This window comes from Amphiprion ocellaris, chromosome 23 (assembly GCF_022539595.1).
Source record: "Amphiprion ocellaris isolate individual 3 ecotype Okinawa chromosome 23, ASM2253959v1, whole genome shotgun sequence".
In the NCBI taxonomy this organism is placed as follows: domain Eukaryota; kingdom Metazoa; phylum Chordata; class Actinopteri; family Pomacentridae; genus Amphiprion; species Amphiprion ocellaris.
The window spans coordinates 14,217,316-14,225,435 of record NC_072788.1 but is presented as its reverse complement, the minus strand read 5'-3'; positions in this window follow the sequence as shown (position 1 = coordinate 14,225,435).

Below are 8,120 nucleotides of genomic sequence, written 5' to 3'. Positions count from 1 at the left end.
GGACCTTCTTGCTGCAAGGCGAAAGTGCTAACCACTACTCCACTGTGCAGCCCTTATTGATTACACATAGGCTATTAAATGTTTAATAAAAACTAAAAAGCATTTAAAAAAAAAAACAACTTAGGCATTTATTGAGTCACTAAAATACTGTAGAGTACAGACCACATCAGCATGATTATAAGCATCCTCTGGTAAATGAACAACCAGATACTGATGTCTCTCACCATATGGACTTCAGGAGATGACTGGGGGATGATAAACTGTGACCTGCTGGTTGGGTTCTCTCTGTTCTCATGTTTCTTACATGTTTGTCCCCTGACAGCCGGGTCCTAATGTTTTTTGAGCAACACACCATACTATGACGTTTTTACAATGATGGTTCTACTATGGAACCAGTTTGACATGTTCAGGTGTTCTTTGTGTGAAAACTCAGAGATTTCAGGTATCAGAAGGTGGTTTTCAACTTTCTTTGTTAACTTTCTGCTTCAACTTTAAATTAAATTTCCTTCACTAAGCCAGCCCTCTGGACTTCCAGGAAGCTGTGTTCCTATTGGCTGTCCAGGTGGCTGATTGGTGTTATCAGGAACACCTGAGCAGCTTGGTGTTATCAGGAACACCTGAGCAGCTCAGTGTCTTCCTGCTTTATTTAGCTGCAGACAAACATTTCCTCTGCTTCTCTTCACCACTGAACTGGGTTTGGCTTCATTGCTTTAGTTTGTTCTTTAGGCGTTGGCTTGCAGCTTCCAGCAGTAAAATCGTCTTTAATGTGTTTCTTGGTGTGTTTTAGGGCTTTGTACTGGATAGTTGTCTTGGTAAATGTGGTTCTTTAGCCACAGTTAGCACATGGTGCTAATGTGTGCAGTGATTAGTGGATTTGGTACAGCTGAGTTGTGTCTTTATCTTGGCTGTATTGAGTCTTTAGAGGTTTTTGGTCAGACACATTCTGTATTCTTGTTTGAGAACCAATGTCGGTGTCCAGAAGGTGAGAGTTCCTGTCCTGATTCTCTGTTCTCAGAGGTTCTCTGGTAGGCTGCAGGAGACTTTAGCATTTGGGTTGTGCTAGTTTGGTTTTTGTATGGTTTCATTTGGACGACTATCTTGAGGCCCCTCCATGTGGTTTAGTGAGGTTTTCTGTAACAGTTCTACAAAGCAACCTGCAGCAGAAGAGACTTTGAGAGTTTTTAGGAAGTTCTGGAGACCAGACTTTAGAGCAGCAGAAACATTTGTCAGCAGTTTGAGCAGGAGAAGGTGAGCTTCAGAGTAGAAATGAGACAGAAACCTTCTTGACCCGTGTGGTGAGATCCTGTACCAAGAGTTTGAGCAGGTTGTGAAGAGTCTGTAGTTCTTTGGTCTGAAAGCACAAGAAGAGTCGACTCATTAAAGGAGAAAACAGGAGATATTGTTGGTTCTTCTGTCGCTCTGCAGTTTCCTTAGACTGAATATCAAGTTTATTTTTTGAATGATTTCCCATGTGAGCCCAAGTAGACTTCAATAAACTCCCTCCATCCCCTGGACACAACATATTTTATTACCATGTTAAATGTGGTTTGTTTTTTTTTTTGTTGGTTTTTTTTTTTATGTTTTTGAGTTTTAATCATAGTTTTAGCAGTTTTTTCTCTTTGCTTGTTTAGTTTTGTCATCTGTGTAAAAGGTGCTAAACAAATAAAGTTGAATTGATAAACTGAATAACTGACTAACTCATGATTGTGACAACAGAAGTATTTTCGTTGTGATTTAAGTGTTTATTTCATTTTTAAGGTTGGGGTTAAAATCTTGACAGAAAATGAAGATTAAAGAAATAAACTACATAACAAAAAGCAATTAAAGGAAAACAAATTAATACAATAAAACTTTTAAAAAGTTTTATTATTAAAAAGAGTTAAGAAATTTAAGATGCAATTTTCTAATTAAACATTTAATTTTTTAATTGAATGTTTTGTCTTTTTAAAGGTTTAATAATCTAATCAAATGTTTTGCATTTTTAAAAATGTTTAATATTATTCTTGTTCAATTTTATTTTTTAAATGTTTAATTATGGAATATATTTTATCTGTAATATTTAATATTTGTATTTTAAAAAATTTGTTTAATTTCATAATGGCATGTATTGTATCTTGTTGAATTATCTAATTCAATATTTTGTCTGTTTAATAGAGTTAAACATTAAATTCAATTAAATTATATATACATATACCACCTTTTAATGTTTAGTTTTCTTTTTAAATGCTTCATTGTATTTTCTGTTTAATTCCTATTTGAAGTTTTATTGTCTTTAAGATGTAATTTTCTAATTAAACATTTGATTTTTTTAATTAAATGTGTTGTCTTTTTAAGGGTTTATTGATCTGATTAAATGTTTTGCATTTTTAAAAATGTTTAACATTCTTCTTGTTTAATTGTATTTTTTAAATGTTTAATGGTGGAAAATACTTTATCTGTAATTTCTAATATTTGTATTTAAAAATTTTTTTTTTAATTTCATAGTGACATGTATTGTACGTTGTTGAATTATCTCATTCAATATTTTGTCTGTTTAATAGAATGTAATGTAATTTAATGTTTAACTCTATTAAACAGACAAAATATTGAATGAGATAATTCAACAACGTACAATACATGTCACTATGAAATTAAAAAAAAAATTTTTAAATACAAATATTAGAAATTACAGATAAAGTATTTTCCACCATTAAACATTTAAAAAATACAATTAAACAAGAAGAATGTTAAACATTTTTAAAAATGCAAAACATTTAATCAGATCAATAAACCCTTAAAAAGACAAAACATGGGTGCCCATATAGCTCAACGGGTTAAGCGGGTGACCCATATACAGGGGCTGGTCCCTGATGCAGCGTCCCGGGTTCGATTCCCGCTCGCGGCCCTTTGCTGCAAGTCTTCCCCCAACTTTTCTCCCCTGTTTCCTGTCTGTCACTACGCCTATCCAATAAAAAGGCCAAAAGAGACAAAACATTTAATTAAAAAATTAAATGTTTAATTAGAAAACTACATCTTAAAGACAATAAAACTTCAAATAGGAATTACACAGAAAATACAATGAAGCATTTAAAAAGAAAATTAAACATTAAAAGGTGGTAAAACATTTAAAAAGAAAAACCTTAAAGATTTAATCGAAACATTAAATATTGGGAAAGAAAAAGAAACTCAAACAAGCCGATAAAACATTTGAAAAAACAATTAAACATTAAAAAGACAAAACATTTGGAAATCAAATCGGACATTAGAAAAGAATAAAAGGTGAGAAAAGAGCAAAACTAAACATTTAAGAAGTATCAAACTAAAGACAAAACATTTGAAAAGACACCAGTTAGACTTTAGAAGATCAAATTAAACAGAAGAGACAATAAAACGATCAAAAAGAGCAAAAACAGATAAAGGCCTTAAAACATTTTCTAGTCTGAAACGAAAACATCAAGTTGTTTCTTCAAACATTTCCTCTTTCTATGTTCTTGGTTTGATTGTGGATAGATTTACTAAGAACTCATTTCAGAAAACTGCTTTCCAGATAAAGTCTACTAGTAGTTGAAGGCATTGATCAAACTAATGTTACCTTCTGATCTCCACAAACTTTACTGTTCAGTGAAGAGAATCAAAGTTTGTTGAGGATTTCTCAAAAACCCACAGGTGAAGGTCTGAGAAGAACTCAGATGGATGGTCTAAATGTGAAATCAAGACACATGGTCACAAGTTTTAAGGCTTCTGTTAACCAGAAAGTTCAAACTAACAGAGAAGTACTGAGAAACTTTTAAAATTTCAGTCCTCAGACTGTCTGAAGGTTCAAACTAACAGAGAAGTACTGAGAAACTTTTAAGATTTCAGTCCTCAGACTGTGTGAAGGTTCAAACTAACAGAGAAGTACTCAGGAACTTAGAAGATATCAGTCCTTGGACTGTCTGGAAGTTAAATCTAACAGAGAACTACTGTGGGACTTAGAAAATTTCAGCCCTCAGACTGTATGAAAGCTCAGCTCCTGAGAACTCAGGAGGTCTGGAGGCTTTGAAAGTTTTGGAACTGAGGGTTCAACCCTCCAGCACAAAGGCTGAAGTCCAACCTCCTGAGAAAAACGGTCGAGTCGAGACTCAAGTTAAAAAAAACTCGAAAATGGCAAAAAAACAGATGATAAATGCGCAAAAAAAAGAAGAATTAGTATCTGAGCGAGTAGCTCAGGGGATAAGAAGAGAGACTACCAAGTGGAAGGTAGTAGGTTCAAGACCCACCACTGGCATTTGTTTTTGTCAGGATTTTGATAAAATTTAAGAAGGGTCTGCTCTTGAACCAGCGACCTGCAGTTTTACAGGTAAACCCTTAACTCACTGAGCTACAGATCAGATGAAAAGAAGTAATTTCGTCGTCCCTTTGGCACCGTAGTTAATAAAGTGACCACATGGGTGGAGCCAAGGCAGAGTCAGGGTAGAGAGTAGGCGGGGAGGTGGGTGGCGGCCTCCCACCTCTACAGACCTGACTGTGAACACCGTCGACACCCACCTCAGGGGGACGCTGCCTAAGATCTCAAGGCTGCTTGGTCGTGGTCTTTCTGGCACGTACTCTTCCAAGATGAGCCGGGAAGTTTAACACTGATGGAATGACACCAGGTCTAAGCCGACAAACTTCCAATTATTTCTCAACCCATAGTCTCTGGGAAACCTACATGGAGTAAGAAAAGTAGACAGAGAAGTAATTAAATCTGTACACAACATATTAAAAAGAAATCATGCTAATAAATTAAGTACAAATAACCGAATTTGCCAATATACTGGAGACCAGAGTTATTTAATTTGATAAGTATAACCTTGTTTAGTAACATTTCAATTATTTGAGAGCAGTCCTAAAGAACTGCCTGTAATCCCAATCATAAAATGGGTTTGGAAGAAGAACATAGATGGTAATCTGGATATACATGAGTTAGGCTTTATAACTACTATTGGTAGTATTGGTGGTGGTAATAGCAATGTGACTACTACTAGTAGTAGTGATAGTACACTACTGCTGCTGATACTGGCACTGCTACTACAACTTGTAATACTATTACAAATACTGATACTACTTCTACGACTCTGACAGCTGTTTATACTATTATTGCTGCTTGTACTTTTAGTATTACTACTACTGCTTGTACAACTATACTACAGCTACTATTAATCGTCTGGTATTTGCTTGTCAAGCTGCTAGCTCGCCTTAGTGTTTTGCTAGTGGCTAACTAGTTAGCTCTCATAGACTGGAAGCTCTCAACAAGATTTCATAATGAAAAAAGAGCCAAAAACTATTCTTACCTATGAAAAGTCATTCCAAGTTTCCTTGTCTCAATCGTACGACGTAGTGTGTAACTGTATGCAGCACAGTGAGCCGGCATACTTGTTTCCGTTTTCACGCCATCGACATCAACGGAATGCACTGAAACTTTTCCCCCACTAGCTTAGCCTCGCCGTAGCACGCAGCTCAAAGGGGCGTGTCCTATCTACTCATTCATATCTATGAGAACAACAGTGGCTGCACATAAGGACGCCTGACGTTGATTAGCTGCGTAAATACCATTATATACAGTCTATGGTAAATACGCATGTGAATCGCATCATTGGCTGCAGCAGCCAGTCACCGGTCACTCACTGACTCACACTGAAAAATAGAACAGAATGAATTGTTACGTGTTTATTTTATTTACAATTTAGGTTGGATTTTTTTTTGTGGGCAGCGCAGATTTTCTGTGCGTGGAGACCGTGCCAGCGGTGCGCAATTGCGCACGCGCGCAGCTTAGAGGGAACAGTACTGTCGGGTCTTAACCTTAATATTTAAATTCAAACAGTGTTTTAGGTAGCTCAGCAGTTGTATTAAATATGCTTCATAAAAACAACAGTGATTAGACTTGACGTAACCTGATTGTTGCTAGACATATTGAGTAATCCAGAGTACTGCAAAATTTGGGTGCAGATTGTGACGAAATGTTAGATTCAATGTTAATATCAATATGGACACACAACAACTGTATATAGAGCTAATGTAGAAAATAAGTAAAAAGTAGAGCAACATATATATGAGGCAAATTCAAATAAATAATAGGTTAGAGATTCTGTGGCATTCATATCAGCTCTCTTAACTTTTAAATATTTGACCAATCAGAAGGTTAAAAGTATGTGTATGTCATTATTTATCAGTGGTCTCCCTGCATTATTTGTATTTATAATGATCTTATTAGAATTATCAACTGTGCACTATGTTATTTATTTCAGCCTAGTACTTCACTCACAGTATTTGACACTATGTCCACACAATTGTAACATACAGATCTGAAATGTCTCTTATTTTCATTTGTCAGGTTTCATTGTCCTCGAATGTGTTCCATGAAAACTGGTAACATATTTTCCATGTTGCACATTAGCATTAAATATTACAAGCTTTATGATTTTTTTGTGCTTATATGTGTCTAAACTGCGTCTTCAACTCTTCTGTTTTGAAAGTGGCATCAAATGTTGAACAATCGAAATAAATTAGACGCACTAATTTTTATTATTAAATTATTATTACATTGTTAGAATTATTACTTAATTATTAAATTAATTAAACTTTGAAACTACTCGTAAAATTTCTCTTCCGGTCTTAAGCGAGCATGCGCAAAGACGTGCCACTTAGGTTTACCATATTGACCTCATAAATGGTAAGTAAATCCAATTTTTTCCTTGTTGTAAGTGTTTTGTTTGTACGTGGTGAACTGCAAGTGGAATGTTAAGCTGTTGGAGTTTGTATACGAAATTGCAAAGTTGTAAAGACAAGAAAATCCAGCCGTTGTTGAACTTCGCACAGGTAACTTTAGCTAATTAGCATAGCTAGCTCGAAGTTAGCCCGTTAGCTGGCCCTGTAGGTTGACTCATCAAGACAAGTCGCTATTTTTACCATTTTTACAAAGTGTTTGATCGTTTTTACTTCCTAATGATTCAGATATGATCTTTCATTTTCAGACTGAGAGCTGAGGACTTAAGCTAACATATTCCTAGAAATGTCCGCTAGCTGATCCGTTACTGTTAGCCTCACTAAAACTTTTATTCAAGCCTGCAGCACGTAACAGAACTCAACGTAAAGTTATGCGTGATTCGATAACACAAGAATGATTAAAACTCAACACTGAAGGAGGTGCTAGAAAATGCTGCCGAAATTTATATCAGGCTAAGTCCAGGTTCTGTGTTGGGCCAAGTATCAACAAAAGTGTGCAACGAAGATTGCTGGTAAAATTCAGCTGTAAACAGCTGTTACCAAAAATTCAAGTGCTCCGCCAAATAACGACAAAAAATGTAAGGAATAATTACAACTGACTACAGAGTTATGTACTACAATTATACATATTTAAGCTGAGAAGGTGAGGGTTAATTTTCTAAAGGAATAAAGAAAACAGTTTTTTAAAAAAAAAAAATTGATTCACAATACATTGCTTAATCAAATATCAAAATAGTTGGCAACCTAATTGATTTATTATTGCACCTCCACAGCTCAGTGTAACTGAACCACTGTTTCAAAACATACTGGTTTTAACACATACAGCAGTGTAGTAATAGCCTTATGTTGAAAACCAGCAAAACTGCTTTTATTACAGTGCTTTCTGCTTCTCTATTAAAACTGCTGCATGAAATGGAATAATAGTGTCAAGTTTGGGATGGCTTTTTGTGTTTCCAGCAAGTCACTAGCTGCTAGTTTGGGATAAGAAAAAGACAGTATTTGCCTTAACTGTTAAAAAAGATGTAAGTACTTTGTTGTAGTAGGATAAAGTGCTGTGTGTGTATGTATGTGTTTATTTATGTATTCCTAAAACTAGAACATCTTAAAACTACGTTTTTTAAATACGACGCAACCGGATTCTGATGCCTGACAAATTAGGAACTATTGTTTCTAGTCGGACGACAAAAGTTGTCGCACGTTTGGGCTGGTACCAGCTAGCTTCTCTTAATGTAAAAGTTAAATTTCCTTGTCTCTACTTTAGTGACAGTGTTTTAGTCCAAGTTATTTTACAATGTGTGACACGAGCTCCAGGACAAAGTGTATGTCTTGAGGCTTGTGTAAAACTCCGGCTGTAAACGAACGTGTTATAGCTTTGTTGTTGTTAGCATCTGAGGCTA